Source organism: Saccostrea echinata, unplaced genomic scaffold (genome assembly GCF_033153115.1).
Source record: "Saccostrea echinata isolate AGI-Se365-2 ecotype Australia unplaced genomic scaffold, CSIRO_AGI_Sech_v1 ptg000004l, whole genome shotgun sequence".
In the NCBI taxonomy this organism is placed as follows: Eukaryota; Metazoa; Mollusca; class Bivalvia; order Ostreida; family Ostreidae; genus Saccostrea; species Saccostrea echinata.
Genome location: NW_026889753.1, coordinates 41,267 through 47,266, shown reverse-complemented (window position 1 = coordinate 47,266; position 6,000 = coordinate 41,267). Strand labels below are relative to the sequence as shown.

The following is a 6,000-nucleotide window of genomic DNA, read 5'->3' as shown; positions in this document are numbered from 1 at the left end:
TACCTTTTTCCCTTCTAATTATTCAAAGGTGAATGAAAAGTTTTTTCTCACTATTATCAAGATAAATATTTTACCAATGGTTAAATCCCTTAAAATTTCGATTATGTAACAGCTTAAAGATTTATAGCATTTTTAACCACAGGAAAATTTAATTCCATCAAATCACACACAATCAGAGTTTGGATAGTGGGAACGCAATCACGTGTTCCTGTAGTTTCAATTTAACACGTCAACTTAGCATGTTTTGCATCAGTCATTTGGCGACATACCAAATTGAGGAAACACTGATTTAAAACAACCTACATGACGGAACCAAGAAAAGTTAAATAATATAAGAAAGAAAACATTTTATAATTAATTACTTCGAAATAAAATTTTGGATTAGTTAAAGTCATTGAGTTCAAAGAAAATAGCTATTTGTTGAAATATGTTTGAACTGAAAGCCAGCAATATATGTCTAATTGTTTTGCTTGCTTTATCCTTTTTTATATATCTGGTGATAAACTGTATTGAACATGGCATTTTCATCCATACTTCCGCTTTTATGTCGAGACGGTTGAGACATGAAGTTCAATTACACTTGGAATTATTCAAGCAAAAATAATATTCACTGAAGCAAGAAAGCAAGGTGTGTACAGTTTGGATTAGACAGTCCATAACGGTAGGATTCGTGGATTCGGATGACTGGAGAAAACATTTCCAATGTTGTCAGGTGTATATTTCAAGAAGCATATCTTTTGTAAACATGACATTTTCTTATCCCCACTCTTAGAATATTGAATTACTGGTTTATCTTTTCCATTGAAAATCAAGTTTAAGGAATGCAAAGCGTATTTTTGCTGTATACAAAGAGAACAGTTTTGCTACAATGTGCTGAAATATAACCTTTGTCGGCAATTTTCATCTGCAGTATATAAAAGTATGCATACACATATGTGCATGTTTAAAAAATATATGCACAAGTTCTATTTAATTTATCAAGCAAATATCTTTAAAAAAAGGGGGGGATTTCTGTTTATCATACTTCATTGTCTTTGAACATCTTTCCCCAATAGAGAGATAAAGCTATTTATTTCGAATAGGTGATATCACCAATTTAAAAAAAGTTGGATATCACCTAATCGAGTAAGTGATATTACCTATTCAAATATGTGATATCACTTATTCATTTTGAGTGATATCACTTATTCGAATAGGTGATATCACTTACGTGAATAGCTGATATCACTAAATGGCAGTACGTGCCTAAGGGTCTTTCTCTAGGCTTCAAAAACTTGGTCACTGGCCACTTTGTAACCATTGATACTAACATTATCCACTTCTTAACCTTTTTTTACTGTAAGTTGCCAGCCACTTGATATATTGCAGGCTTATAATCTACAAGTGGCAAATATCATCAACTACAATATAATTCGACCCTTATCTGTCTTTCTGCAAAACAGCTTTCAAAGAATTCCACTAAAAAGATTTCTAATGATCACACCGCCTGCCCACAGGTATAAATTGAAAACAGTAAATAAGTAGGCATTCCGTGATAGTCTTTATAGAAATATATCATACCATTTATCAGGTTATATTGACAATATACATTGTTTGCTTAACAAAACCCATCATTTACTTTTATTTCGTTTTGATACATTTAATCATTGTACAACGATTTCTTGATTAGCAAATCTTAGCAAAGGGGAGTAATCGAATCTTGTAATTTGTTAATTTAGATATTAAATCTTGAATCTCAATGAGCCTTCTTCGTTGTTTTTCACCTCCTTGTAATGCGAAGAATCTGCAAAATACTCATGCAAATTTCATATGAAATTCATGTGAGCCACTTTTGCCTGCCTACAAACTAAACTAGATAAACGCAATATGCATATCTTTCTATGATATTTCTCAAAGTCCAAAAATATTTTTCCTTAGTGTTTAGAGCTTCCTTAATGTTACCTTTTTCTTTGAAAACTAAAAATAAATGTCTATATATATATATAAAGTTTTTTTTTCGTTTCTTTCATGAAATCTCATTATAAGGGAAGTAACTCTAAACATTTTTTTGAAAATTGTCTTGCATGGTAGCTTAATATGTTCACGAAAATATCTTTAAATTCATTAGAGTTACCTTCCAAAGAGAAGCCATTTAAAATAATTATTATTGAAAGGAAGAGAATAACATTATTGATTAATTATCAACTTATTGATAATATATTTAAAATGGTAAACATAAATAATTGCTTTATTCCATATGCACATTAGTGAACAAAGAATAATGTCGCACAAATTATCTGCTTCTCTCCATTTCTAGCGACCCCCAGGTGCTGCTGCTGAGGAGGGGGTCGTTGTTTGATTAAGTTGTATGACGTACAGAATAGTGAAGATCTGAAATACAGTAGAAAAAGGCTGAGATGCACTAAATATTTCTGAGAAAGAGAGAGAGAGAGTGAGTAAGAGAGAGCCGCTTTAAACTTACAAGATACATTACTGTATATTAAAACATTTATCATTCATTCTTTGTATACATACCTCTGTAAAGTAATGTACAAATTCTTCCTTTTCTACATGCCCATTATCTGTCAAATATTATCGAAAATAAAGTTATAATACTGGATCTTTGCAATATTTTCAGGTAAACGTGTGTATGTACACGACAAGAAATTACCCTCTTCTTTATGTTAATTTAAACATATTTATTTTCTTTTAGAATTAGTTATAGCAGTAGATTCTTTCATAATTTTTTTTAAAAACATGTTTTCTTAATCACCATTGGTATCAATTTTCTGGTAGTAGAGATCTAGGTCTGACACAGTAATGAAGCCGTCCCTATTCATGTCAAACTCAAAGAAAAGTCCCTGTGCAATAACATTGAGGAGCAAATCTGGTGATGAATTCATGTTGGGACACTTTGTGGTCATCTACAACGGAGGAACATCAAGGAATATGAATGAATTCTTTTGGCGCTTTAAAAAAATCATGGCGGATTATAAGGCAATGATGAGAATCTGACCCGAGAAATAAATCAATACAAAATGCTTTAGTAATCAAAAATCCAGAATCTCTCATAAACATGTTTTAATGAAAAATTGCTCATAGGCTTGTATTATCTTGTTTCAACCTTAGTGCAATAAGACTTAATCATTCGACATTTTGACAGTTTGGTTAATTCACCTCTAATTCTTTTAACTGAGATTTTGTAATCTCAGGATTGTTAAGACCATAAATGCTGACTAAGGTGAAACCACAGAAACGTCATCCATTAAAACATAACAATAGAACAAACAATATGTTCTCGTTGTACAATAATATAGTTTTTAGTGCAAAAACGGATGTCTCCCTTCTTCGCAAATACACAGTGTATCCTCGTCCTCCACTGTTTATACCAATTTGACGACACCGCAACATTCTTTTTAAAATCAATATAGAAATGTGTCTTATCCAATAGTCATCAACATATGTGGATAAATGTTCAAAGTTCTTGATTTGATATAATTTGTATTATAGTTTAACATATTGCAGCCCATTGACCTTGATCTTTTTTTGGATGTTGACGCTTTTACAAACAAAGCCTACTGATCAAATGTTTACCAAAAAATCTTACGATTGGCATCGTAATCGTCTAAGATATTATGCATGTCGTTCACTTCAAAATGGCCGTCTCCATCAGTGTCCACTGTCGGCCATAAGGTTGTGACCTGCTGTCTTACGATGCTCTTAAAGTGTTGTAATGGTGATTGGGTATGGCTAGAAAGTGAAACAGATGCGTCTCCAGCTCAGAAATTTCATTTATGTTATATTTAATGTGTAAAATAACCATTAGGTACGCCTATTCTATCAATCTTTTATCACATAATAATACAAAGGTCATCTTCATTATCTACTATCCCAGTATGTTTATCATTGACACATTTGCGTGTCGATGACTCATAAAATCAAATATCTTAAAAAGATTTTTGAAGCAAAAAAAAAACATACAATATTAATACATAATTGCTGATAATAAAAGATCTTTTTAAGGGTCACATACTTAGTGGGAGCAGCCAAAGTACCGGTCAAAAAGAGAACTAGACAAATGCCAATCATGACGTAACAATTAGGTCAAACTCTGAAAAAAAAGAACAAAAATGCACACGCACACACAACCTCATAGAGAGAGAGAGAGAGAGAGAGAGAGAGAGAGAGAGAGAGAGAGCGATCACTATTATTTATCAAAACAGGACAAAATGTTTCAGACGGTGAACAGTTTTGTTTATCGTCCTTATGTTTCTATATTGAAATGCATCCTTACTCCTACAATATTGAAAACGTTCTATACGTCATTAAATCCTCAAGAAAAAGTTATAATATAACATTACTGTTGATTAAAAAAATTATATGTAAAAGAAAACGATTCAAAAATATCAAAGGCTTTCATAATTAAGAGAAATCCACAAGATTTATCTAAAATATATATACAGGCATGACTTGTGTGGATTCCACTTTCTTAAAATTTCCTTTGAACTATTGGTCTAACACTTCTTTTTGAAGTCAGAAAACAAGACACTAAAGTTCTTACCAAGTTCTCGGGAACAAGAATAAGTGATTAAAGATAACCTTTTAACCTTGCGTTGAAGAACCAATAGTGATCATGTCCAAAGTCATTGGCAAAGGTGTACTAAAAATATCAGAATGCAATGTCTTTCAGTAAGTCTAGAAAATATTTATCCGCTGAAAACAAGTAGACCACTGCAACGTACAGTGATTAAAAATAAATAAAAATAAAATCAAAGTTTATAGATAGACTTATGTTGTTTATTTATTTATTAGTATGCATTACCATATGCATATCCACCCACAAAATGTGATATATCCCCTCCTGCAACTCGGAAAACATACATGTACATTTTTCTGCAATTTAATCTTCAGAAACCAGACGTCGCTGAAAAAGTAGACTGGAAGAACGTAAAATTTCAAAACTTACGATCGAAGACAGACTAACGCTTCCCCAATGGCCCAGCACACTTGGGGGGCGTCCATTCGATTCTGAGGGGAGGGGGTTGTAAAATTTTAGAAATAAATAATCTGTCCTTGAAAATAAATAATCTGCTCTGGTCTTCTTTGGCTGAAATAAATATTCTGTACTGCAAGGGCATGATAATAAATTATCTGAGCTAGGAGAACTATCAGTAGCTTATGCATGAAGCAAAAAATACATTTCATTTGGTTCTAAGGGCTCTAAGTCTTTCACTTTGCATTTCATGTCTCATGCAAATTTAAAAGTTCGACATGTTTCCTGTGAATTCATTTAAAGCGACGGGAAATGAGGTATTAAGTAATAGGAAATAAAAAGGCATAAAACAGCACTGAAACCGTCACCGTGTGATAAAGTCTGATTATTTTGGTCATATTTGTACAACCAGGGGTCACCTGTGACAAAATGTTGACAATTTTTTTTCTTAAGGTTATGAAACCCGATTTAAAGTTCTTTATCAAATCAATGACTAACTTAATGGAATAAATGTAATATTGATATGGTTTATTACTTTTAATTAAAAATTCATAAAGTATCTCAGAATGTTAAGACATTAAACTCCAACGAAATTACACCAAAAAGTAATACTATACTTTGTTAGAAAAAAGCGGTTTGTTTAATTGTTCAACTCCTGCTGATCTATCGATTTCAATATCATGATTATAAAATGGAAGGAGGGTTAATTAATCGCTCTTTTTCACCTTTTAAAAATTAGAACCTTTACAATTTAACACGAATAAAAATCAATTGTGTTTTTTTTCTCATTCATTTACATTTTTTTCCGAAACAGCAAAAATTGTCTCATTTGTCGAAAAGTATATAAAAAAAAAATTATAAAGAATAGACATGAATAAAATGTTAATTTGAGGCCGTTATCCACTATAGAAATATTTTTTATTTACATTTTTCATTATAACCCCAAAAAATTGTCAAAACTGAAACAAAATAAGTAAAAATATGTTTCAACAAACATGAATACAATTAATTTGAGGCCACCATAGAAG

At 31.5% G+C, this 6,000-nt stretch overlaps 1 pseudogene; it reads right to left on the bottom strand.

The window, feature by feature from the left end:
* Window positions 1–2,211: 2,211 nt before the first annotated feature.
* On the bottom strand, window positions 2,212–4,081 carry LOC133179345 (uncharacterized; annotated as a pseudogene).
* Between the last annotated feature and the right edge of the window lie 1,919 nt (window positions 4,082–6,000).